The following is a 27,761-nucleotide window of genomic DNA, read 5'->3' as shown; positions in this document are numbered from 1 at the left end:
TGAAGAGTGAAATGGGGAGACACAGAGAGCTTGGTGAGTGGGGATTTAACCACTTAGTATAACCATACTGTATATGGCATGATGACAAGGGCAATTCAAAAAGCTGTAGTGGAACTAAGTCAAGTTATATGCTCAAAAAGCAATAGTTCCAAGAAGCATTTCGCTACACCCGCCATAACATCTGCTAAATATGTGAATGTGACCAATAAAATTAGATTTTGATTTGAATGTACAGATGTAGGATCTTAATTTGACCTATATTGTCACAGCAAAATGTAAACGTTTGGTCAAAGGGTGGCGACTAGCGGTATTTTAGCTGTTCCCATAGATTTCCAATCATTCAGCCAATAACTATTCATTTAAAAGCGCATCTTGGCAGAAATATATATATACTGTATACTGATCAAAATTATAAAACGCAACTTGTAACAATTTCAAATATGTCACTGAGTGACAGTTCATATGTGTAAATCAGTCAATTGAAATGCATTTATTAGTCTCTCCTCTATGGATTTCACATGACTGGGAATACAGATATGCATCTGTTGGTTACAGATACCTAAAAAACAATGGTCCTCAGTATCTCATCAAGGTATTTTTGTGCATTGAAATTGCCATCGAGGAAATTCAATTGTGTTCGTGGTCAGTAGCTCATGCCTGCCCATACCATAACCCCACCTCCACCATGGGGCACTCTGTTCACAATGTTGACATCAACAAATCGCTCAGCCACAAGATGCCACACACATGGTCTGTGGTTGTGAGGCCGGTTGGATGTACTGCCAAATTCTCAAAAACAACGTTGGAGGAAGCTTATGGTAGAGAAATAAACATTCAATTCTCTGGCAACAGCTCTGGTGGGCATCCCTGCAGTCAGAATGCCAAATGCACGCTCCCGCAAAACTTGAGTTATCTGTGGCATAATGTTGTGTGACAAAACTGCACCTTTTAGAGTTTGATTTTATTGTCGCCAGCACAAGATGCACCTGTGTAATGATCATGCTATCAGCTTCTTGATATGCCACACCTGTCAGGTGGATGGATTGTCTTGGAAAAGGATAAATGCTCACTAACGGAGATGTAAACAAATTTATGCACAGCATTTTAGAGAAATAAGCTTTTTGTGCGTATGGTACATTTCTGGAAACTTTTATTTCAGCTCATGAAACAGGGGACCAACACTTTACATGTTGTGTTTATATTTTTGTTCAATGTACAGTACCAGTCAAATGTTTGGACACACCTACTCATTCCAGGGTATTTCTTTATTTTTACTATTTTCTACATTGTGGATTAATAGTGAAGACATCAAAACTATGAAATAACACATATGGAATCATGTTGTAACCAAAAAAGTGTTAATCAAATCAAAATATTTTTTACATTTGAGATTGCCTTGATGACAGCTTTGCCTATTCTTGGCATTCTCTCAATCAACTTCATGAGGTAGTCACCTGGAATGCATTTCAATTAACATGTGTTCCTTGTTAAAAGTGAATTTGTGGAATTTCTTTCCTTCTTAATGCGTCTGAGACAGTCAGTTTTGACAAGGTAGGGGTGGTATACAGAAGATAGCCCTATTTAGTAAAATACCAAGTCCATATAATGGCAAGAACATATAAGCAAAGAGAAATGACAGTCCATCATTCCTTTAAGACATGAAGGTCAGTCAATGCAGAACATTTCAAGAACTTTGAGAGTTTCTTCCAGTTCAGTCGCAAAAACCATCAAGCGCTATGATGAAACTGGCTCTCATGAGGACCGTCACAGAAAAATAATACCCAGAGTACCTTGCTGCAGAGGATAAGTTAATGAGAGTTAACTGCACCTCAGATTACAGCCCAAATAAAAGCTTCACAGAGTTCAAATAACAGACACATCTCAACATCAACTGTTCAGAGGTGACAGTGTTAATCAGGCCTTCATGGTTGAATTGCTGCAAAGAAACCACTACTAAAGAACACCAATAAGAAGAAGAGACTTGCCAAGAAACACAAGCAATGGACAATAGACCGGTGAAAATCTGTCCTTTGGTCTAATGTGTCCAAATTTGAGACTTTTGGTTCCAACCGCCGTGTCTTTGTGAGACGCAGAGTAGATGAACGGATGATCTCCATATGTGTGGTTCCCACCGTGAAGCATGGAGGAGGAGTGATGGTGTGGGGGTGCTTTGCTGGTGACACTGTAGTGATAAGCCATCCCATTTGGTAAGCGCTTAGTTGGACTATAGTTTGTTTTTCAACAGGGCAATGACCCAACACACTTCCAGGCTGTGTAAGGGCTATTTGACCAAGACGGAGGGTGATGGAGTGCTGCATCAGTGACCTGGCCTCCACAATCACCCGACCTCAACCCAATTGAGATGGTTTGGGATGAATTGTAATGCAGAGTGAAGGAAAAGCAGCCAACGGTGCTCAGCATATGTGGGAACTCCTTCAAGACTGTTGGAAAAGCATTCCAGGTGAAGCAGGTTGAGAGAATGCCAAGAGTGTACAAAGCTGTCATCAAGGCAGTGTGGATTTGTTAAACATTTTTTGGGGTACTACATGATTCCATATGTGTTGTTTCATAGTTTTGATGTCTTCACTATTATTCTACAATGTAGCGGAAACACTGATACTGTTTATATAACCGTGTGTGTGTGTGATGGGGAGGGGGGGGGGTTAGGGAATTTATGTAAATCACGAAGCTCATCTGCATTTTCTCAGCAACAAAAGAGTGATCAAATTAAGATCCCACATCTGTACATGGCAAATGTTTAGTTTAGTTTTTAAACTGGATTGAGCTACTTACGTTTCATGAGTAGTTAGTCGGGGCCAGGGGTTAGTTAGGGCGAATAAATGGTTGTAAAATATTTGATTTCACCTCACTTTCTATTTGTCAGTGTGCTTGTTGTTGTGCAAATTTGTTATGAAATTTGGAACATGTATTTTCAGCATCCAAAGCAGAGTCCTGTCTCAGAGTGGATGATGCTGGCCAGAGTTGTTTGCAAGGTAATTGGTACTATAATTGTGCAATGAACTTATAGTGTTTAGGGGAAACAATACTTTATTGACACAATTATATTGTCTCAGAATATTTTCTTCAAAGTGTGTTCGGGGGGGGGGGTGTTAACAGCTTTAATTAACATTTTATGATCAGATAATATTCTCTGAGGAAGGACACTAGGGCCAAAACATTAGCAGCATTTCAAATAAAAAATGATGTGTGTTGACGCCTCTCCTTTTGACCAATCAGATAACAACACCTATAACACTAATAGTTGCATTGTCTCTAATGTTCTTGTCCATGACATTCAGATCAGTTACGTCCTTTACTGAATTGGTTCAAATTAGATTGTTATTATGATGGTGACCTGATTCCATAAATGAGGGGACAGTGATTTTTGGGGGGAATTCCACTGACTGATGACAGGGGTGTGATGGTTTCGAATGCAGTCAACTGGACAGGCTGAGGGTTCCAAGACATGATCTACTGGGCCTTGATCTGATCTATTACTTTGCTCTGTATTCATTTAATCCCAATATGTGTTTCTTTTTCCAATAAAAAAGAATCTTTGGAGAAAAACAACATTTTGTTTTCGTAACACAATCAAGTCATTTGCTGTTTGTCATTGTTGATTTCCCAGGCAGATAATTCATTTGGTTATTAGGCACACATTATGCCTCCAGAAAAGCTATGATTTGTGGAAAATGAATAGGGGGATTGTCAGGGAAGTCGGGCTTGTTTTCCGATAAGGTCATTAGAAATGGTTTTAATTATTAACAGTGAAGAAGTCTAACATACACTGTATACACAAAAGTATGTGGACACCCCTTCAAATGAGTGAATTGGGCTATTTCAGCCACATTCATTGCTGACAGGTGTATAAAATCAAGCACACAGCCATGCAACCTCCATAGATACAAACATTGGAAGTAGAATGGACTTACTAAAGAGCTCAGTGACTTTCAACGTGGCACTGTTATAGGATGCCACCTTTCCAACAAGTCAGTTCGTCAAATGTCTGTCCTGCTAGAGCTGCTCCGGTCAACTGTAAGTGCTGTTATTGTGAACTGGAAACGTCTAGGAGCAACAACGGCGAAGTGGTAGGCCACACAAGCTCACAGACCGAGACCGCCGAGTGCTGAAGCACGTAGAGTGTAAAAATCGCCTGTCCTTGGTTGCATCACTCACTACCGAGTTCCAAACTGCTTCTGGAACCAACATCTGCACAAGAAGTGTTCGTCGGGAGCTTCATGAAATGGGTTTCCATGGCTGAGCAGCCACACACAAGCCTAATATCACCATGCTCAATGCCAAGCGCCGGCTGCAGTGGTGTACTCTGGAGCAGTGGAAACGGGTTCTCTGGCAGTCAGATGGATGAATCTGAGTTTGGTGGATCCCAGGAGAACGCTACCTGCCCCAATGCATAGTGCCAACTGTAAAGTTTGGTGGAGGATGAATACAGTTTGGGCTGTTTTTCATGGTTCGGGCTACACCCCTTAGCTCCAGTGAAGGAAAATCTTTACGCTACAGCATACAATGACATTCTAGACAATTCTGTGCTTCCCACTTTGTGGCAACAGTTTGGGGAAGGCCCTTTCCTGTTTCAGCATGACAATGCCCCCGTGCACAAAGCCAGGTCCATATAGAAATGGTTTGTCGAGATCTGTGTGGAAGAACTCGACCGGCCTGCACATAGCTCTGACCTTAAACCCATCGAACACTTTTCGGATGAATTGGAACGCGAGCCAGGCCTAATCGCCCAACATCAGTTCCCGACCTCACTAATGCTCGTGGCTGAATGGAAGCAAGTCCCCGCAGCAATGTTCCAACATCTAGTGGAAAGCCTTCCTAGGAGAGTGGAGGCTGTAATAGCAGGGGGGGGCAACTCCATAACAATGCCCATGATTTTGGAATGAGATGTTCGACAAGCAGGCGTCCACATACTTATGGTCATGTAGTGTGTGTTGCTTTGTCAAATGTGAAACAATAAATATATCATATGGTGGAGCATGACGTTTATTGTTTGTGCATAAACCCCCTTATAAACAACAAAGTTTACAACGTCAATGTCGATAGCTCAGGGAGGAGAATCGCCCCTCTGTTGCCTTGAGACACACATTTAAAATAAACAAGCTGTTATTCAAGTCAGAGGAGTGCTTGCACATATCTGTGCTGTGGAGGGAGCATGAAATCCAGACAGATGATGGTGATCGTGTCATGGAGCCTGACGGAGGCATGGTTCTGCTGCCCAGTGTAAAATGTTTGTTTAGACTTGACGCTTGTGGCATTCAGGCGCTGGGTTCACGTGCTAAATGCATGGAGAGGTGTAAGAAGCTGTGTTGAAAAGGGTAACTGCTTTGTCATGCTGACTGCGTTCTTCTGGACCTGCATCACATCTATAGCTATTTTTATTTATTTAGCAGATGTGACTGACAACTCAGTTATGACCAGTAGGCTACATTTAAGAGTGCACTCAAGCGCTTTATATTTAGTCAACTGGGCAAAACTGGTTGAATCAACGTTGTTTCCACATAATTACAACAACAAGAATCTACGCGATGACGTTGAATCAACATGGACAACCGATTGGATTTGCAAAAAGTCATCAACGTAAGGGCCTTTCGTCTTTTTATCACCCAACTATTAACCTAAGTCCAATTTTGTTTGTTTGTTGTTGATTTCACATTGAATTCATGTTAGTTGACAAACTCAACCAAATGTAAATCAAATATAGGCGTTGATCTGACGTCTGTGTCCAGTGGGAGAGATGGCTGTTGAAGATGGCAACTGCTGTGACAGATTGTTAACTTGAGAGCCCCTCACGAACATCCTTTCTTGGGTTACTGAAGGTTTGCGTATTTGTTTTTCAGGAAGAGATGGGTAAAACACAGTACTTATAGCAGTAGTATTAGCCTGGCAAGCCACTGATCCTGTAAGCTTACATGAATGTTTTCTGCATGGATATCCACGCGGCGAACATTCATGTACGCTTGCGGGATCAGCGGCTTGCCAGGCTAGGTGAGTAAGTCAATGTGACGTAATGTCAGCTTTCCCCGAGGACCTCGCCAGAATGATTGATCTCCTCTAATTACCTGTCAGCCTTTCATGTCGTCAGTTAGTCCACAATGAATACAATGGCATACAAATCTGATTTGGTGAACCGATTATTCCGCCTGCACTTTCCAGGAAAAGCTGTTGGGCTACTATAAAGCAAACAACAAGTTCCAGTGAAGAAGACCCATTCGGGTCAAAACGATGCAGGTCCGTTAACTCTCGGACTAATTCACATAACCGAGGGTCATATTGGAGCTAGGAAATGCCCACTGAGTTCAGTAAGCCTTACAAGCCGATCGACAATCGAGACATGGATTGTGCCATTCAGAGGGTGAATTGGCAAGACAAAAGTGCTTTTGAATGGGGTATGGTAGTAGGTGCCCGGGCGCACCAGCTAACTTGACACAACTATGGGAAGCATTGAAGTCAACATAGGCTAGCATCCCTATGGAACGCTTTTGACACCTTGTAGAGTCCATGCCCTGATGAATTGAGGCTGTTCTGAGGGTAAAAGGCGGTGCAACTCAATATTAGGAATAAGGAAATGTTTGATATACTCAGTGTATATCTACAGTGTGACAGAGGACCCTAGCCAGCCCTGGAGAGGAAGAGTCACCTCAGTGTTACCTGAGCCGTGTGGAGATGACACAAGCTCTTCTTAGATCTAGACTGTAAAACCCTGACACTGTCTAAGTGGCCAAGCGAAGCCTCAAGCAGCTCAGTGCCAGGGCAGGACATACATACTGCCAAGGCAGCCGGGTCAATCGAAAAGGATATTTTAGCATTGACGGCCAAAACCTCTGAAGCCACTTCACTTCCCCCATTTCGTCCTTCCTCCTTCCCTCTTTAGTTACAGACAGTAGCAAGCAGCACCCTTTTTTTAATCTTCTTTCTTCAAAGTGCCCCGGGCCCGTGGTGTTGAGAAGCGCTTAACGGCCATTCTTTTTAAAAGGTTAAAGAAAGTTTGGTAAGCATTCTGGAGAAGTCATTCAGGCTTTGTCCAGTCTTTTACAAATACACCAGGAGGAAGGACACCTGCCTGTACTGTATGTGCTGATAGCTACAGAATTGAAAAGAGAAGGCCATAATCATTGTGAGATAAGTTCCCTTCAGCAGAAGGTATTGATTATTTGTGTGTGGTTAGATTTGGAAAATTCAATTAAAGGAGTTGTGCAAAGGATGAATAAATTCTCCCCCTCCAACCCATACAGAGACTTTGTTATGTTCTAAATCGATGTTGCACTTCACAATATATTTTCTTAGGAGGATAAAAAAATAAATAACATTTAAACAGTTCTGCTTACGACAGAAACACATTTTAGTTTCTCAGAAACATTTAGTCACTCACGGGCAACCCACCAACGTGTGGACATCTTCTGGGCAGTAACCGATTTTTACTGTCATTTTCCCATAAGAAAACCCTATATAATATGAATTTTCAGATGACAAAATGAGGAGAAAGGGGACGGCTCAGCAGTATAAAAATTGATCAGGCCATAGATGGGTCCATGTTGAGGAAGATTTGTATGTCAGCAGTAATGGGGTGTATTAAAGAAAGGATTCCTTAAATGTAATAAAAGCGATGAGATGGGCTGGTGTTTCCAGGGCCAGGGATAAGGCCCAGGCTTCACCACTATCTGCCACATCAATCCTCTCTCCTCCTCCTCAGACCCATGCCACCTGTTTGGGAGGAGTTTTATGCTTTTTGATTAAAAAAAGGCTGCAAAAAGGAGCAGAGCTGTATATTATTTTAGTGAAACTTACGCCTGCTTGCAGAGCTGCAACCTTTAGTTCGATCATCCCCAGAGGCTTCAGGCTACGCACTCCTTCAGAGATGATTTCTGACAGACTGTGTCGTTGTATTTTCCAGTTCTCCAGTGAAGGAGAACTATGATTTTACTTTATTGTCAATCAATTAGGTGAGTATTTAAAAACAAAAAAATTAAGATATTTATCTCACTGCTAAATCAAACCACTTGGGCCCTCAGATTTGTCCGTTTGGGATGTGAGTTGCAGTGTCAGTTGTAATTTTCCTCTGAAAGGGGTAACTGTACTTCATCACTAAATGTGAAGTAGTATCTAATAACATTTTGTTCTCTACGGGTATTGTCTGGCATCTCCTCTGATTTGATGAAATCCATAATGGCCTCATTAAAGTAAGTTATTATAGAGCCTACAACTTTATCTCAATGTGGGGATATTACTGTGTGACAGAGAGCAGGGTTACGCTCATGTTTTCCTCTCTGATATCCTCCTGTAGGTTACCGACGGCAACTGGAATAGCTACTCTCTCCTCTTCCTCGGAGATGGCCGGTTGATGAATATAGAACCCAAGCTGTCAGTTGTGAGGCGGAGAGACATCTCGGAGGTTGCCTGTCAGTCATTGGGGGAACGTGTCAGAAAGTGAAAAGGCAGCGTTAAGACGTCAGACACATTTACATTGAGCCCTGTCTGCTGGCGAAAGCCTCTCCCTCACCAGTGACAAATGTTGATTCTACAATAACGGCCGCGAAAATCTTTTTCTTTCAGCGAGCGAACCCCCTCGTCCTATTAGACCTGATGCTGTGTGAAATCCACCCTCACCATTTCCTCTAGCTACCTGAAAAGTAAAGAAACAGGAGGAGAGGCTACAATATTCATGTACGTGTACACACACTCAGCCCCACACTTCAGTCTCTGGCTCTTTATTTGTCTGTGCCTGGGAAGGCCGAGGCCTCTTGCAGCCCAAGCGACCTAAGCAACAGCTGGTGTGCACAGACACATTTCCTATTTCTGCCCAAGGTGGATCATATAACTCTCACTTTATCACCCTTGGAGGCCATGTGAAGGACAAAATGAGCACGCCCATAAACAAAACTAATGTTTTCATACTGGCCCTCTGGAGGTGGTAGAAGGGGCCCTTGGCGAGCCAACACCCCCCCCCCCCACCCCTCCACCACCACCACTCCCGCTAATCCAACCCACCTCCGGCTTGGCTCCTACCCGTATCAATTTAGACCTCGACCCCACTAACCCTTTCCTCCTCGAGGGTTCCACTTTCCTTCGGTCTCACCCCCCGTCTCCAGCCCACTACCCATCATGACACAGGCCACTTAGGCCAGCACTATGGTGATACTTTGAATGTGGTGCCTGAATTTATGAATTTATACAATTTTCTATATGTAATTTCTAGTCATAAATACAATAGGCCTAGTATGCATTTATGAAAATGACAGCTTTTTGGTAACGGCCATAGACGTTTGTACTTGTTTTTTTTAAACTCCGCATCTTCATCTGTTGTCCCCTTCCTCCCAGTCCTTCCACAGTAGTACTTCTAAAGGCACAGGTCTCTGGATATCTCGCCCTTCCCTCTCCTATCTCGAGTGTCATTGGCTGCAGGGCCAGCGGCTGCAGATACACAGCATAGCAGCCGGCCCTCAGTGACCCGATAACATTTATCGTTGTAATGGATTTTTTTTTATGCCTGTCATTAACTCACAGGCAGAGAGGGAAAAAGATTGCTTGTACCATTTTTTTCTGTGGTATTTCGACTTTATGACATTATGTTCAGATATGTAATCTTCCATCATCCTAGTTTTAGGGCCTGTCTGACCTGTCACTGCTTTCTGTGTTTAAATGCATAGCCCTTTGTGTGCTGTGTGGACTCTCCTTGTATCTAGCTATTGTAATGAATATTTTATGAAGCTAAATTAAAATGGTTGAAAGACATGGTTTGGCTAATTATTGTCTGGCTACGACACAGTGCAACACTATTACCGCCAGTGATTTAGCGAGCTGAAGACTTGGAGAAGGTGGACACTTTACGAGGGGCTTATTTGAAACTGCTTCTGATGGCTCTAATATATGTGCTGGCAATACGGCTGTAAAAATCGAGGTTCATCGAAAAGTCATATCTGAGGTGATTTTATTTTTCAAGAAAAATACAATTTGTACAAAATAATTGTAATGATGGAACAAACATTTGGAAATATTGAAAAACAATTCAAGTTAAAAAACAAACATAAAAAATGTAAGTTTGATGTACATAATTAGGCATTGACAAAACACCAACCATTCATGTTGACAGGAGGGTTATCCCTAGAATAAAGATTATAGACTAGTAGCATTTCTCCATGAGTCCTATTGGTCCTTGGTGGTCAGTGACTGAGGCACTGTGCATAGTTTGCTTTTCAGTAAGTTTTCTTTCTACCGGGTAGCGACTACTCTGATTCTTACTCCCAGGTGGAGGCGGCTCGGCAATCTGGACAAGGTTGAAGTAGAAGAGGAGGCCCAGGAAGTGGTGGAAAAGAACACTGACACCAGGAGGGGAAACAAATCAGGCAGACTGGCCAGAGGGGCCAGCGCCATGCTCATAAAGCACAAACCAGCCATGGCCACGATGGAGATGTAGAACTGCAGGCGAGATTGAGAGAGAGAGAGAGAGAGAGATTTTTCAGGTCTATAGTTTTCTAAGGGAGTTAAGCCGTCACAGTTAGACCACGAGCCAAGGCCCTCTCATAGCCCAGTCAAATCAGAAACTGAATTTGACATGCCATTCAAATTGATAATGTTTTAATGACATTTTACATGAATAGATTTTAGATTAATTAAGGGCTGGATTCTATCAGATCCGCGAAAGCCGATACCAGCATAGCAGGTTTTTTTTTGGTAGTGTTGGAGGTGGAACTGGGTTAGAGCGGTCAAATCTACAAGTGGCACCCTGCATTATACCTAAAGCAGACATCGCAATTGGCTGCACGGAGTAAGTAGCATGAAGAGAAATCTCCATTCCAGTTCGAACACTGGAAGGTGAGACGTAATCTACAACTCCAATATGGCTGGTAGACATCCTCATTACTTCATTTAATGATTTTCAATTTAAAATATTTCTGTATAGCCTACACTTTCTCGTTCTGAACTGCTAACGTGAGTGGGATGGGTGTGGCTTAGTCATAATAACTATGCAAAGTAGACAAGATCAAAAATAAAATGAAGAGGCATTGCATGACGATCCCGCATCACAAGACACTCCCTCATCACAAGCTGACATTTATGTTGCCTCGGCCAGTGCGTCCCGAACAGAAAGGCAAACAGTGTTGGTAGCAGGATCAACATGAACATGTCTATTTGGGACCTACGGGCCCAGGGATCAGTGAGGGTAGGTTGCGTAAGCGCCTCCGTATGAGACCAACCCTATTAAACCCTAGCCCCAACGCCGGGCCTCCTTATTTATGCCTCTTGTGTAAATAAATATATCTAGGCAAAACTTGTGTTAATGACTCTATAAAAAGACACCACTTCCTTCTCATGATCTCCCACACCGCACAGCACCGCCCAGTAGCGGTGTCACTGGCTACGTCCCAATCCCAAATGGCACCCTTTTCCCTATACAGTGCACTACTTTTTTTTTTTTTAAACCAGAGCCCTATGGGGCCTGGTCAAAAGTAGTGCACTATAGGGAATAGGGTGACATTTGGGATGCACCCCATTTCTGTCGCTAAGGGAGGGGAGGGTGCAGCTGTAGAGCTGGGCAGGGCCAGGAAGCCATGTCAGACGCCTGTATCTTAAATAAGTGATAAATAATACTTGGGGCCTGGCAGTGGCTTTCATCCCAGGCAGCTTACACAGCTTACAGTCCGTGGCACATTATATTTATTTATACAGTTGCAGAGATATGCGTCTTCTCACGTTGATGCAATTCAGGCTATGAAATTACTGTAGCTAGGTTTCCATCCAATAGGTGACAGATTTTCATGCAAATGTTTTAAAAAATCTGCATAAAGAAAATATGCGCATTTCCCACCAGTGGTGTTTCCACCAAACAAAAACGTGTTGCGGATAAAAAAAATCAGTGCGTGATGACGTAGTGCACACAACATGTACTGTTTCACTTCATTTTTCATGTATGGAAAAAAACTATGTAAAGTTCAATGTGTTTCCATTGTACCAAAACATTGTTAAATAGTTAAATAGCAAATGTGTCTACACTGGTCTTGGCATGTGCATTCTAGCCAACAGCTCGCTGATACTGTGCGGTTAGGCTCGTCTACATGATGAGATTATTATGGATAAGAGACAGAATATTTTTATTTGTCAAACGGCAGTCAAGCATCGATCATCATGTCACCAGAATAAGACCCTCGATATTTATTGGTTTATACGTTCACCACCCTGTGAAGTTCAGCGTAACTTATTTCATCCGTAGCCTAATAAACTGCATGCTTTCCCCCGAGTCATAGTGGGAGGACGACACACCATATTATGCAGTGGACAACAGCTCATAATAATGTCCGGAACGGAGCAAAAATGGAAAGGCATCAAACACCTGGAAACCATGTGTTGGAAGTTTTTGATGCCATTCCACTGATTCCGCTCCAGTCATTACGAGCCCGTTCTCCCCAATGAAGGTGCCACCAACCTCCTGTGATATCATCGCGTGACTCCAAGTTCACTTCGATATGAACGGTTATTATATTAATATTTGCGCATAAAGACGTTTCCACCGCCATTTAGCACATCATTTATTTTATCGACACAAAAAGACCCCAACAATCTGTCGTGATTGTTTTGTTTTATACGGTATGACTCTACATAAAAACTGTGGATGGAAACGTGGTTAGTGACAACAACCTTCTGAAATTACTATGAAATTCCTGTGACAAAAACCTCCAGCTCATCTTCCCACCGGGTGGCTGTGAACATTTAAAAAAAAACTTATCTGAAGTAACTTGAGTAAGGTAAAGAAAATATTGGGCAACCCCTGCCCTACCCACTACTAGAACAGACAACATTGCAACTATCTGCCTGGTAAAGAACGCAATCTGTGTTGTCTTTGCAATCGGATAAATGTTTCGCTATGAATGGATGAATGAATACTTTAGTATTTCCTTCTATCACGGAGAGACATAGAGGTGGTGTAACGTGAAAGGGTATATGTTTACACCACTAGGCTACGCTTACCTTCCACTTGGTGACCCTTCCGAGGTCCATGCTGGGCATACAGATGGGGCGGTGGTAGGGCCCCAGATGCAGCTCGTCTTCTGAGCAATGCTCCAAGGGTGGAAAAGCAGGTATACGCTGACAAACAGGAAGGCCAGGGAGGTGACCACGTACGGCACCAACAGACCATCCTTCAGTAACAATGGCAGCATACTACGGAGGAAAGATAGAGGGGGAGGGAGCGGGGGAGCACAAGAACAATGTAGTCTCTCAGAAACACATATCTCCATCCAATAAACTCTGACTATGCCACATAAAGACGTGTGTTTACAATTCAGACAGCCGTAGTAGGCCCTTCTTAAATCCAACAAAACCCCATCTATTCATTGGCAAAATAAATACACATCACATTTCTTTTTTAAATACATACTTCGCCAGTTCAACAAAGCCAGTACATTCAGACGCTCTTACAATAACTGTGCTTAAGAAACCATTTGACTAAATTATGCAATTATGTCTTCAATTTACCCAAACAAAAGATGTATGTCTCCATCAATGGGTAGAGTGGAGATGCACAATGCGGGCCCTGTCAGTTAGACTGTACTAGAGTTGATACACAGAATGACTTGCTGTCCCTATACAAGACATGCTTAGAGGAGAGGTATGCTGGCAATGCAGTGTAATCCACAGACATCCCTATACTAAACCACACACACAGCAATTAGTACTGCTGGAAGAAGTTAACGACAGCTGGTGAAAGTTAGTCCGTTTTGCTTCCTCTCCAACTGTTCCCTTCATACCGACTTCATTTGAATCTTTACGTGACTCTTCCGGGAATAAAACCGTCCATAGAACATCAACACAAACATTCATCTGACAAAGCATCCTATACTTTCCCAGGATTTGTCCAACAGCGATTTTAGGAGTTTACATTCAATGGACAGGATTGTACTTTTTTTTGAATAGTCTCTCCTATGACCTTTAACCTGGTCTGTTGGTCTGCTATTATTGGCCAGTATACTTTCTCCATCAGTGGTTCCCCCGACTGTAGCTTCTTACGTGAACAGGGAGGCCTGTAAAAAACAGATGCCTGGCAGAGGGAGGTCATTCAGTAGTAGGCATACTTGGTCTAGGGGAAGACAAAAAGAATTGGAGGAGAAAAGTTTAAACACCCCTAAATTATACACACTTCATTGAACAATAAACACCCTACGGGCCCTGGTCAAAAGTAGTGCACTACATAGGGATTAGGGTGCCCATATGGACGCAGCCCATCCCTCCCCGATTGTATAACCACAGTGGTACTCTTTGCGTATCCAGTTACACTCCTTCCTATAGCCCCGAGAATTGATCAACCACAAACAGAGCCCTCCTCTGCTCCACATCCCAGCGTTCCTCCCTAAAGCCATGGACATTGCATTACTGATTGATCCGGGGACAGACAGGTGGGAGATAGAACTCAATCGTTAACGCAGCAACAGATCAGCAAAATCTGAAACCAAATCCCACTGTGCAGTAAAACCTAGATAACCTAGCGCTTACAGTTGCCTGTTTCTTTTTATATACTGCACTGCGGTTGGTGAGGTAAATGATTAGCAACCGCATGCAGGCAGGAAGGCACACACACACACATACACACACACGCATGTGAGCACGCACACCCCTACTCCCCTCTACTCACAAGGCAGGCAGGATGATTGATTTTTTCGTGAACTTGGAAGGAGAAGAGGAAGAATGCCAGAGAGGAATTTACCTCAAATGGAATCAAACATCAGAAAACAAGACTCACTTACCAAGGGGAGTTTGAACTGCCATAGAGTAGGGTTCACCAATAGTTTGATTGACATAGGTAGGATAGCCAGGAGAATGGTGGCCAAACTGAAAAGAAAACAATAACAGAGAAGAATGAAGTAATCATCATCATCATTCATAGAAACAATGCTATGATAAATCCGACCAAATAGTGAATGGCCCAGCCCAGAAACCTAAACCTCATGGTGAAACCGAACTGTGCGGCTGCTGGCTCGTTTTAACCCCAGCACGGTCCACCCATAAGACCACCAGCTATGTGGGAAATGTATCAAATACTGGCCCGCTTAGGGCACCCCAGCATTAGTTTAACCCTTCAATTGTCACTCACTGGGGATAGACAGAGGAAGGGATGGGTGAGAGGGGAGGGGACCAGAGGGGTACCTCCACTCCGGCTGAAGGGGTAGGGATAGGGTAAGGTAGGGCAGCTCCTGGGGAGAAGGGGCAACAGGGCCCCCAACATGGGGCAAGAGGAGTGCTTAGAGGGGTAATCGATGGGTGGGCTATGGAAGTGGGCTGGAGGGTCAGGGTGATTTAGAGTACAGTTCACAGATCATTTTCTGGGGTTGTTGAGAACTATTTAGTGGTATTCCACAACCATAAACCATCAACTGTAACAGTAAGGTGACCAGTGATACCAGGCCATTGAAAGATGTATACCCTTCCTCCCCTCACAACATTATAGTTATTATAATATTCACCCATGACCAACAATATCTAGTGTTTTCATTTCTGTTAAATACGCTGCAGTCACAGAACTCCCAGTTAATCCCTGGTCTTAACAGTCTGGCAGGAACTTGTCCATCCTGTTCAGAGTGCACACCCCTAAATATAGCCCCACGAGTTATTCAAGCACACGCCACCATGACGATGAGAGAAGGGTTCTATGACTGACTGTAGCCTCTCCTCATTCATGTGGACCTTAGGGGAGAATAATCTTTGACTGGCACAGGAAAGTTAGCAGTATCTTGCTTTCCCCACCCCCAAACAGAAATGGTTCAAATAGTTTATTGTGGATTTCCAAATCTGAAATCTCATCAGCAAATTGCCAACAGTTGTCAGAGGGCCGATAAAAGCCCATAGCAGCTGGTAGTGCTCAGTATTCAGAAGCTGCTCTCGCATATTATTACAAGGGATAATCTTCATTTCACTCTGCTATAACACAGAGGCTCTCGTGTGAGGCTTCTCAGAGAGAGAGAGAGAGAGAGAGAGAGAGAGAAGGGACAGAAAGAAAGATAATGAAATGGAGTGAGAGAGAGAACGATAAAGAGATGGAGAGGGGGATTACCCGAGGTAGAGCTGGGTATCAGTGGACAGGATGGTCTTGATCTTTATCAGGCCGTTCAAGCTGCACCCATGTGTTGGCCACTTGATCCTGTCAACACACACACACACACACACCTTTAAATACGAAAATAGCTCACTTCCTATACTGATATACTTTTTATTTTTAATGAAGTGTTGATAATCCATGTGAATCAAATACAATGTGTTACAAAACTCATCACAAGCCAAGGGTTTCAAATGTAGAAACTCACATATATGGTATTGCAGTATGCAATGTTTTGAAGAGAAGCAAACAAGTGGTGTTCCTCCAAGTAAAAATGGCCCAACTGAAAGTGCAATAAAAATCCCTTCTGTGCATTCCACAATGTATTGACACAGGAGCGCTTCGGGAAGCATTACCAGCCTCATAAATCGCCCTTGCCAGGGTCCAGGGAATGGGATGTCACTAGAAGCAATGCACTTATTTGTACACTTGGGGACAGAGGGTTAAATGTTCAAAAGATAATCACATTACAACAACTTCCGCATACTTCGGCACATTCACATTCAGACCACCCCATAGAAGACCACTGTAGTGTCACAGTGTCCACCCACCACACCCACCTAAGGCAGATGGAGTTAGGACCGTTGTGATTTAAGTGCCCTAGAAGTTGTTCTGGGATCAGATATTAAGGCCCCCTGCTGTTTCTGTGATATGAAACAATGTAGAAATGCAATGCATAGATCAGTGTAACCCAGGGTTTCCCAAACCTGGTCCTCTAGTATCCCAACAGCACACATTTTTATTGTAACCCTGGACAAGCACACCTGATTCAACCTGACAAGTAATCATCAAGCCCTCGATGAGCTGAATGAGGTGTGTTTGTCCAGGACTACAACCAAAGTGTTAACTGTTGTGGGTACTGGAGGACCAGGGTTAGGAAACACTGGTCTAACCATGTCTTGCGATAGTGTGGTCCCTTCTATAGTGTGAATTTCTAAGAAGTCCTTTGGGCCTTCCTACAGCTGCTCAGAGCACAGCTGTGTGTGTGGAGGTTACGGACAGGCCCAGTCAGCAGGCAGGCCGTCCTGCCGACATCTAGGCCTCATCTCTGCTTGAACACCCCCCCTCCTATAGCCTCGCCAAATAAGTACCCTACCGGAATGTCCCCCCAATGCCGCCTGGGCTGAGTTCAACACATGAACCATGGGGTTCGGCAGCAAATGTGGGTTAGTGCCGTTGGTGGCGCTCCTCACCTATAAGCCTCTGTGGAATGTCACAGGCTGTAGCATTTGGTGCCATTTTTGTGAAGCAGGAAAACTGAGATGGCCAGAGTGCTGTTTGATGGGTAAACTTACAACTTATCCTCCCGCCCCTCCCCTCCCCTCCTCACCCCCGATCCCCTCCTCCTCACCCTCCCACCACTTCTCGCCATGTCCGCTTTTCTAGGCCCGGCTTCCGCTTACACAATTTCACAATTAGTTCAGAGGCTTCACCTGGAGCCTCTGGCACCGTGGCCCGTAGGGCTACGGATTCGCTCACACCCTGTGTATTATGTTTGTATCGTTTCATAAACAAACAACTGCCATGCATACTGCCATCCTGACCAGCCTCACAGAATTTTCAATTACTTCTCACTTCACCGCACCTTGGGTGCCACCTCCGGGAATGGGTAGGTCTACAGGACACGGCGGGCATAGGGGAGGTTTCAAAAAGCTCAGCCGCGAGCCTTGGCCTCAGCTGCCGACCCCCTCTACACCCCCGACCCCCTCATCCTCCTCCCCCATAACAGTGTTACTTTACCTCAGCACCTCGATCATGACACGCTTTCAACGGTGCCGCGGAAGTGTTTGCGATGCTACTCTCACTAATGTCCCCTGTGTGATCCATCATTGTCCGTTCGTCTTTAATTTCCTCCCCCCTCCCTCGTTCTTTCTCCCTTCTCTTCCAGTGTGGCCTCGCTGTATGTACATACACACGTGTAAGTTCACTTATCAAGGACGCAGCGGTTTGTCTGACAACATTTTGCACAACGAATGGATGAACTCTGACACGGATAGCATTGGACCCTGGCACCACATCACATCACATGGCTAAAACATGGCCCCACAATGATGTGCTGAAATGACCCTGGCAGTAAATTAGCTAGATTTATCTGTATCCCCCCCACCTAGTCCCCCGACCATTCAACATCGTATTCCTCTGTTTTCTACGATCCTGCATGGGATCCATTTCCAATTGGCTAAGCACAGAGGAATTGAGTGTGTGTGTGTGTGTGTGTGTGTGTGTGTGTGTGTGTGTGTGTGTGTGTGTGTGTGTGTGTGTGTGTGTGTGTGTGTGTGTGTGTGTGTGTGTGTGTGTGTGTGTGTGTGTGTGTGTGTGTGTGTGTGTGTGTGTGTGTGTGTGTGTGTGTGTGTGTGTGTGTGTGTGTGTGTGTGTGTGTGTGTGTGTGTGTGTGTGTGCGCGCGAGAGAGAGAGAGGGCATGTAGGCTGTGGTTTAAAGAACAGGGGGCACAGCGCACCACTCCTGTCTATAAGGGGCAGCACTGTGTTAACTACCTTAGCCCCCTCGTCTTTCTACCACCAACTGATTTCAACTTGACAGATATTGTGGTCCCTCAGGTAAAAAACGCAGTTATCACTGTAGATCACGACGGTCTCTTAAACGATGGGTAGGCATCCTCTACATCCTAAATCAGGGCTATTCATACAGGGGTGGAGCAGCAGAGGTACTGCAGGGCCTCCTCAAATGTTTTTTATTTTTTATTGAATATCACTAGCGACAACAGAATAAATCGATTTTGAATTACATACCTACAGAAGAAAACAGGAAAATATTTTATTTCTAATGATGCCAACTTAATAGCTAATTACACTTGAGTAATCTGACATAGGCTTTGAAAAAGCACCCGGGCTTCACTAGTCGTGGCAAGTGCTGTTGCTTTCTCGACCAAAACATGGCTAACCTTTATTTAACCAGCCTAGCGGCTGCTGTTAGCAAACTATGTGTTTGGCATTAAATTACCCGTCTAATAGGCATTGTTAGAGACTACACTTCGTCTTCCGATTATAGAACTGTGGGGATGTCAAAATAATGAAAAGCTATCCACCAAATATAGTCATATTAAAATGTTGATTACTTCTTCCCATTATCATTCACCTGATGATAATACAAGATGTTAAAAAGTGTTTTGCTAACATATGATGGGGGGGTCCCTATGTTACCAGTTTGCCTGGGAAGGGGCAGTGTTGTAAATTAACTGAGTAAAAATACTTTGTAGTACCACTTAAGTCATTTTGGGAGGTAAGTCGTTTTTTGGGGTACTTTATTATTTATATATTTTTTACAACTTTTACGGCACTAACACACTCCTTCAGAAAATATGCACTTTTTACACCCATACATTTTCCCTGACACTCAAAAGTACTTGTGGTCCAATTCACACACTTATCAAAAGAAAGTGTGGTCATCACTACTGCCCCTGATCTGGCGGACTCAAAAAACTGAAATGCTTCTTTTGTAAATTATGTCTGAGCGTTGAAGTGTGCCCCTGGCTATTTGTAAAAAAAAAAAAAAAAGAAGAAGAAAATCGTGCTGTCTGGTTTGCCTAATAAAAGGAATTTGAAATTATTTATAACATTTACTTTTACTTTTGATACTTAAGTATATTTAAAAACCAAATTAAAAAACATTTTACTCAAGTAGTATATTACTGGGGGACTTTCACTTTTACTTGAGTCAAGTTCTATTAAGGTATCTTTACTTTTACTCAAACATGACATTTGGGTACTTTTCCCGCCACTGGGTGGGGTTCCCTAGGCAACAAAAGTCTGAAAACTAATGTCTTACATCCACCTTTATGTCAAAAGCCTGGGCTGTGGATGAAGAACCTGGTTTGGTCACCATAACATCGGTTGTTCACCATAACATCCTAGAACAGGGATCTAGACTCAGCCGTGGGACGATTTTGGTTGGAGAACCGGAACATAATTATAATTATATGAGCACTGCAAATTGCCCAAAAATAGATTGTACTTGAAGATAACAATCATTTGATACCTTGATTACATTGAGACGTGATCATGTCTCTTGATTTATTTGTGGGAATACATGGTGAACAGACTTCCTAAATTAAACACACATTTAGCTGAAATCCTGGTGAATTTAGTAAAAAAAATGTAAACTAAAACTTTGGGGGGGGCAAAAAACATAATTTACTGTTGTCGACCCATTCTAGAAACTTTAGGTGACTCACATCGCAGGATATTAGGGAAAGAACTTGACCCTGTGTGGTTCTGTTGGTAGAGCATGATGCTTGCAACGCCAGGGTTGTGGGTTCGATTCCCACGGGGGAACCAGTACGAAAATGTATGCACTCACTACTGTAAGTCGCTCTGGATAGGAGCGTCTCCTTAATTATGTAAAACGTTAACTTGAGAGTATGACTAATTGGCTTGAACACTGAAAAATGTTGGGGTCACTATCAATTACACAGTATGTACCTCGAAGAGGCCCCACTCCACAGGAAAGAGGCAGTACAGGGCCTGGCTGGGGTCAGACAGGAATGGCGGCCAGCAAACGTCACCAGGACTGTTACAGCGATCTTTACTAGCAGGAACAACCTCGGTAGAAGGTGGGTGAGAAGACAAATGATAAAGTACACCGAACCTTGAAATGGAACCCTTATCTACTGCACCAGAGTCAGATGAACTTGTGGATATCATTTGTATTACTCTGTGTCCAGTATGAAGGAAGTCAGAGGTAGTTTCGCAAGCCAATGCTAACTAGCGTTACTGCAATGACTGGAAGTCTATGGGTATCTGCTAGGTCATTGCGCTAGAGATAGTTAGCAACTTCCTTCAAACTGTATGCAGACACATAAAAATGGTATCCACTAGTTCATCTGACTGAGGAAAATCCCGAAGTATCACTTTTAAACGGTCAAATACCCAAAACATAAACTCACTCGGGCACTGTCTGTACATTAACTCTAAATTAAATCCATGTTTATTTGTCACATGCGCCGAATACAACAGGCGTCGGTAGACCTTACCATGAAATCCTTACAAGCCCTTAACCATTACGCACTATAAATGCACTTGTAAAGCAGTAAAACATTCAAATTAATATTTTCAACAGTATGCATGGGCTGAATCTCAGCTCTCTCTGTTGTTCTCTCTCACATGTTCCTCTGAGAATTAAGATTGATGTAGCGGACTCCAAAAGGACAACAGCTGTGTACCATGACTGTCCGTGCATCCCAAGTTAGTCAATGTATGTTGTGAAGACCATGCATCAGCTAAAAGTATTTCACAGTAGGTCAGCTGTAGTAGTTGTGTGGTGGTAAAGTTGCACACACAGGAATAGCTGAGGAGCTTGGGCATGGCGATAGTGTCATCTGGACATATCTTCCCCTACCCATCTAATCCAGCTATCCATTTGCTACCAGATGCCCTTGGTACATTGTTACTAGATAAACAAATGTGAGGACACTAGTAACAGTCATCCAACCGGATTGCCTCGCCTCAATAACTCCGCTACTCTGTTTGGGAGAGTGGCAGAGTGGACATAGTATAGGCTACTTCATGGGGCCATGTTTTGTCCACTGGCTACAGGAAGTTGTTGATTCAGAGTATTTCTTTAAAAATAATAATTCTGACTGTGATTCAGAGTCAATGAAAATAATCTGATCTTTGATGCTTTTTTTCCCCATCAGAGTTGATGGTAAACTGATTGTCTGATTGATTCATTTTATACAGTGAAATCATACATTCTCTGCTGGCTCTCACACAACATCTTCCCACACACACAAACCCCCTTAGCCAGGACTGTAAGTCTAAGTCAGCTAACTCACCCTCGGCCTGCCAGGCCCTGCTTGAAACACTTGCCCAGTAAGTAGCAGAAGAAGGGCAGGGAGTGGTAGAGCTCCATCTGTTTGTAGTTGAGGGGCCAGGACGAAGGCCGGAGAGCCTAGCATGTCCCAGCCCAGACCCAAACCCACCACACCCCATAGGGCCAGCCCCAGGCTTACACTGTTGTATTTGACGCCAGGTTAAAGAATATAGACATGACGACACGGTTAACCCTGAAAACACGTGGACATTGGTCTATATGGATAGGGCCAAATTGAAATGTTTCCAACAGAAGAAACTATAAAAAGCATACGCATGACCATGGTAGTAATTGAAACAGAACACTTTGGAGATTATGGAGAAAGGATCAGTCCAAAGGGGAAGACACAACAGTTCACCTGACACAAGACTGAATCCAAACATTATACACGGTTGATTGTTTGTGCATTTGACATTTACTGTACTTTACACAGCATTTGTCAATAGCGAAATCGGAAAATACTCCAGATACATTCAGAAACATGGTAAAAAATATTATTTGAAATGTTGGAGTGGGTGCAAGATAAGAAGGGGAAAAAACAATGACAAGGGTTTGAATGACAAGTCTAAGTGGTGTTTCCAAGTGGCCACACACCTCTCCAAAGTGTGCCCAGTACCTAAGTCCTTTCAATGCACTTTTATGACTCAATGAAAGAGCCTTCAACTATCAGATGCTTTTTTGAGCTCACCTCGCTTTGACATTGAGGAACTAAAGGAAGAACACTTGTCGTGTTTTTGGTCTGGAACACTGCCCTGTGTCCCCAACATCCCAAAATAAATCACAATCTTTTGACCGCTTATCCTATTGCCGACATGCTATAAAATACAATCGTACAGCGTTAGGCTTTCCAAAGGCACATCAAACAAACAGATTGTAATTTTGGTGCGCATAGAATGGAGTCACGAGTGCATTCAAGTGCGTGCTTGGCGGCTCATTTTCCTCACAATACGACAAACACAACTCATTGTGTTCAGGACAACCCAGGGTATAACACATGTCATCCTTATAACTGTAGATCCATCACAGTGATGATAAAACATTGATCATTTAAATGACATGAGTTTTCAAATATGGGACTGTTAACATTTGGGCTCAGGGGTGTGTGGTTTGCTTGTATGACGTCAAAGCAGTATTTATTATTCTCCTCGACGTCTGCAGCAATTCCCTCATTCAGACAAAATAAAATGTGCAAGAGTAGCCCGATTAGAGGGAGGAATGGGGGGCATTTTCTTGTCGTGAGCGTTGCTCAAGTTTATAGCGGTTGTCAGTCAAAACCCCTACAGAACTATGAAGTGGAGAACCTGACCTCTGATGTCATGTACTGTACACCGTGTTGCTGTACAGCCACTGCGTTATCAATGACTACATTTTCAACCCGTATATGGGATGACAGGGGCTGTGAGTGGAAAGGGCTACAGCTCATAGAGTTTCTAACGCTGGTCAGTCAGAATCTGTAGCGCAGTGACAGAGACAGCTTTGGTTTTTTAAAAGATAACTGGAAATGCCCGAGGTCGATGAGAATAAGGCCTGGATAGAGCAGGATACAGGACTGTGCAGACCGAGTATCTTCATTTTTCTAGTTCTACAGTATCTTTGTTTTTCTAGTAATGTTTTATTTACAAGCAAACAGAGGACATGTACATGACAGAATTCTGCCTTACCTTCTCTTGTTTGATCCTTCACTGAGGTATATAAAAAAAGAAGAAGTAAAGCACAACAGCAGGAACATATATCAGCAGATCTGCAACAGGAACTGAGAAAAGATACATATATTATTCAGTCCCCAAAAAGATGAATAAAAAGTGAATCATCCTATTCATTGTCTTCCGACAGGTGGCGTCTTCCAACAGCTCTTCGATGCTCGTCCCTCAACCGACAGTTAATGCCGAGGGAGTGGTAATGCTATCTGATGTAAGACATTGCTTCCTCTTGTGATAAATGAATGACATACCGTACAATCAGTGTATATATTCTCAAACAGGATAGGAATGTGCAGAAAGAAAGCAAATTCTTCATATCGAGCCATGAAATGAGTCCCTTTTGCGTTCCTTTGATATTTTTTTGTAGAAATAATGCTTTGTTTGTATTTTAAAAGCCTGATATACAATGCGCTCCAACTGTATTGGGACAGTGACACATTTTCGGTTGGTTTTGTCTCTGAGCTCCAGAACTTTGGATTTGAAATGATACAATGACTATGAGGTTAAAGTACAGACTGTCAGTTTTAATTTGAGGGTATTTTCATCCATAACGGGTGAAACGTTTAAAAATGACATCCCTTTCGTACATAATCCACCCATTTTAGAGGACCAAAGTATTGGGACAAATTCACTTACATGTGAATTAAAGTAGTAAAATGTTTAGTATTTGGTCCCATATTCCTAGCACGTAATGATTAAATCAAGCTTGTGACTCTAAAAACTTGTTGGATGCATTTGCTGTTTGTTTTGGTTGTGTTTCAGAGTATTTTATGCCCAATAGAAATGAATGCATGGTAAATAATTTCTAAACACTTCTACATAAATGTGGACGCTACCATGATTACGGATAGTCCAGAATGAATCGTTAATAATGAAGAGTGAGAAAGTTGCAGACTCACAAATAACATATTTGTGCATAATCATGGTAGCATCCATATTAATGCCTCTGAACAAGGCAGTTAACCCACTGTTCCTAGGCTGTCATTGAAAATAAGAATTTATTCTTAACTGACTTGCCTAGTTAAATAAAAGGTAAAAAATCTAATTAAAATTTGTTTTTTATGTAGAAGTGTTTAGAAACACATTCTATTCTTATTTACAATAAAAGTGACTCCAAAATGACACAATACATTATTTACCATTCATTTCTATTGGGCACAAAATAACCTGAAACACAACCAAAACAAACAGAAAATGCACCCAACAAGTTTGTAGAGTAACAATCTTGATGTAATTATTGCGTAATTAAGCTTTTGACTACTTTAATACACATAAGTGAATTTGTCCTAATACTTTTGGTCCCCTAAAATGTGGGGACTATGAACAAAAAGTGCTGTAATTTATAAACGGGTATCTCCGAGATGGATGAAAATACCCTCAAATGAAAGCTGACCGTCTGCACTTTAACCTCATAGTCATTGTATCATTTCAAATCCAAAGTGCTGGAGTACAGAGCCAAAACAACAGAACATGTTTCACTGTCCCAATACTTTTGGAGCTCACTATATTAAATGAAGAGTAAGGTTTGCTTAACTGCCAAAATGCAGCATTTTGACATGTCCCTCTGTGCACTCTAAGTGACTTCAAGGAAGATGATTTTAACCCACTTAACCCCAAAATATCCCCTAAGTTTTCACCACCATTGTAAAGCCATAGTTATTTTATTGCTTTGATAAAGTCATTTCTGAAGACTATTATTTATTTAATGTGATTAGTGACTCATTTTAAGGTGAAATAAAACACCTGTCCCCCATTTTATGGTCAACCCTGTTACGACAACTAAGCTCTCCTTTTAATATGATGAAACTATTCCCCTTTAAATATAAAATAAAAAAAAACATTGAACATCTAACAGTCTAATCATAGTGTAAAAGCAGGTGGGCTGTTTCTACTCTTTTTGGCCATTTTCTGGTATTTTGTGGTGGAAAACTGAGTGGGTCGAGCATAACACATCAACCCTGTTACCAATAGATAGACAGGCTAGAAATGTCTTAACAATTGCATTTTTTTGTTGTTGTGAAACTTGCATTCAATTGCCCCTCCCTGTTGCACACAAGCTTCCATTCCCCTGTCACAAGGGGATTTATGGCTGATTTTAAGATAAATCGTCAACCTTGTTGTAGTCAACCTGTTACTTTATTTGGCACATACTAAAACAAAATGTAACCTCTTGATATGGGAAAACATGTTTTTTAAATTCAATTGAACATGTGCCAGAATGTAATAATTTGGTGAAATACGTTCCCCCTCCCCCCCCCCCCCCCCACCAAGTTACACTACCCAAAAGGGACTCCTTTCATAGATGACCCAGTACACAAATAATCACCTATAGAACTTTTATGTAAAATGTATGGTAGATGATGATATTGAAAACCACACGGGGGGGGGTTAACAGCTGTTTGATACCTGTCCTTCAGTAGTCTTAGCTGTGGCTCTCGTAAACATCTTGTGGACTTAGCTTTCATAACCTTGAGACGTGTGCACTTCCACCCACTCTGGGTTTATCCGCTTGGCTCTGCAGGGAAGCACATACACATGGTGACATAGTGTTACAAATAACTTGTGTCTGTGTGTACAAACAGACTTAGACATGAGCACAGAGTATGCTATGTTAGGCTGTTAGGAGGGAGAGGGTCAGTCTAAACCCCAGCATTTCAAGTTGTTGAAGTACCTGGATAAAGAAATAATTGAGTTCCTTTGTTATTGCTAAAAACCCATACAAATGCAAGGCAATAGCATAGGCTATTGGACAGGTGCACCTAGACCAGCCTACCATTCATAAACAGGCGGATTATATGTCACTTCTTGCCAGTGCCGTTGAGTTTCGCCCCTTACATAGGTGGTTTGCCAGCCCCTGGAAATAAGATAAATGTGTAAATATGCTGCTAAATGATAATATCTACTAGCTAACTACAGCAATAATATGCAGAGGAAGAGAGCACAGTCATGCTGCTGAACAGTGGCAGCAAGCTGTCTCTCATATTTTTGTTCGTCTAATGGCCATAATAATTGCACCAAAATAAAATACCGGCTGCCTTTCACCACTCAAAATCAGCAATTTGATACGTTTACAATGCCACGCTAGCTAGCTAGCTATGTTTGAAACTGAGGGCTGTCAGTGAGCACTGCAGGTGCAGCATTAGCACAAATAAAGCTCGCTAGTCCACTTCCTACCTGAATACGAGTTCAAGGATTACAGCCCATCTCGCCGTAAAACCGAGCAAAACACAAAGGGATACAAGACTCCAGTTCTCCATGCCCGCGAGCATAAAATAGCTTTATTATCGGCAACGAAATGCTTTAATTTTCGGTGCATGTTGCAGATTCCTGCAGGATTGTTGTTTACACTTCATGGACACGTCAGAGCAGGCGCTGGGTGATGACGTACCTCTCTTCCTTTCTGTGCCTTTTGGATTAGAGATGGATGATGCTGAATGAGGTCGATATATAGAATAATCGATCCCCATCAAAAGTGGCATAAACCGACATGTTCACGCCATGTGTCAAATATGCACAGGTAAGAGGTGAAAAGGCAGAGGTAGTAAAGGATGTATCCATTTTGTTTGTTCATTTTTGATTTGGAGATTTATGGAACCAGTTTTCCACAAATGTCCTTTTAAAATGGCAGTGGTAGGCACACATGAGTTTGAACGCTTAGCAACCGTTTCCAGGTGTTGGTCCAAATGATAAACAAATGCCTAGTCTGAACATTAGACTGACTTACTTTCATACAAATGATTAGCCTGAAACGTCTGGGATGAGTGCTATGAAAGCCATGATTCTCTCTGGCGGATTGACATAAAGGAGAGAGGCTATAGACTAATCACAACAATATGTGACAACAATATGAGGTAATTTATGAATATCAAAATACTGTAGCAGATTATACTGTGTCACCAAGGTGCTTGTTGTCACCTTCAGTCCAGTTACTTTCTGCCAGAGGCACATCCTGTATGACCTTTCAATCCAGTGACATCTACATTACAACCATGTCTCTGTTTTCATTCTGAGGGGTAAGAAGGTATTGGATAAAACACATCACTTCTTTGTGGTTCACGCATCAATTATTTATAAATAATAATAACCTCGGACAACTGCTGATTTGCAATGACTTTCATTACAATGAGAAGCC

The 27,761-nt window shown here is 42.6% G+C and overlaps 1 pseudogene; it reads right to left on the bottom strand.

Annotated features, from left to right (window-relative positions):
• Positions 1–9,929: 9,929 nt before the first annotated feature.
• LOC135556174 (dolichyl pyrophosphate Man9GlcNAc2 alpha-1,3-glucosyltransferase-like) lies at positions 9,930–26,993 on the bottom strand (annotated as a pseudogene).
• Positions 26,994–27,761: the final 768 nt, after the last annotated feature.

This window comes from Oncorhynchus masou, chromosome 15 (genome assembly GCF_036934945.1).
Source record: "Oncorhynchus masou masou isolate Uvic2021 chromosome 15, UVic_Omas_1.1, whole genome shotgun sequence".
Classification (NCBI taxonomy): Eukaryota; Metazoa; Chordata; class Actinopteri; order Salmoniformes; family Salmonidae; genus Oncorhynchus; species Oncorhynchus masou.
The sequence above is the reverse complement of the archived record's forward strand: the minus strand, read 5'-3'. Positions and strand labels throughout refer to the sequence as shown.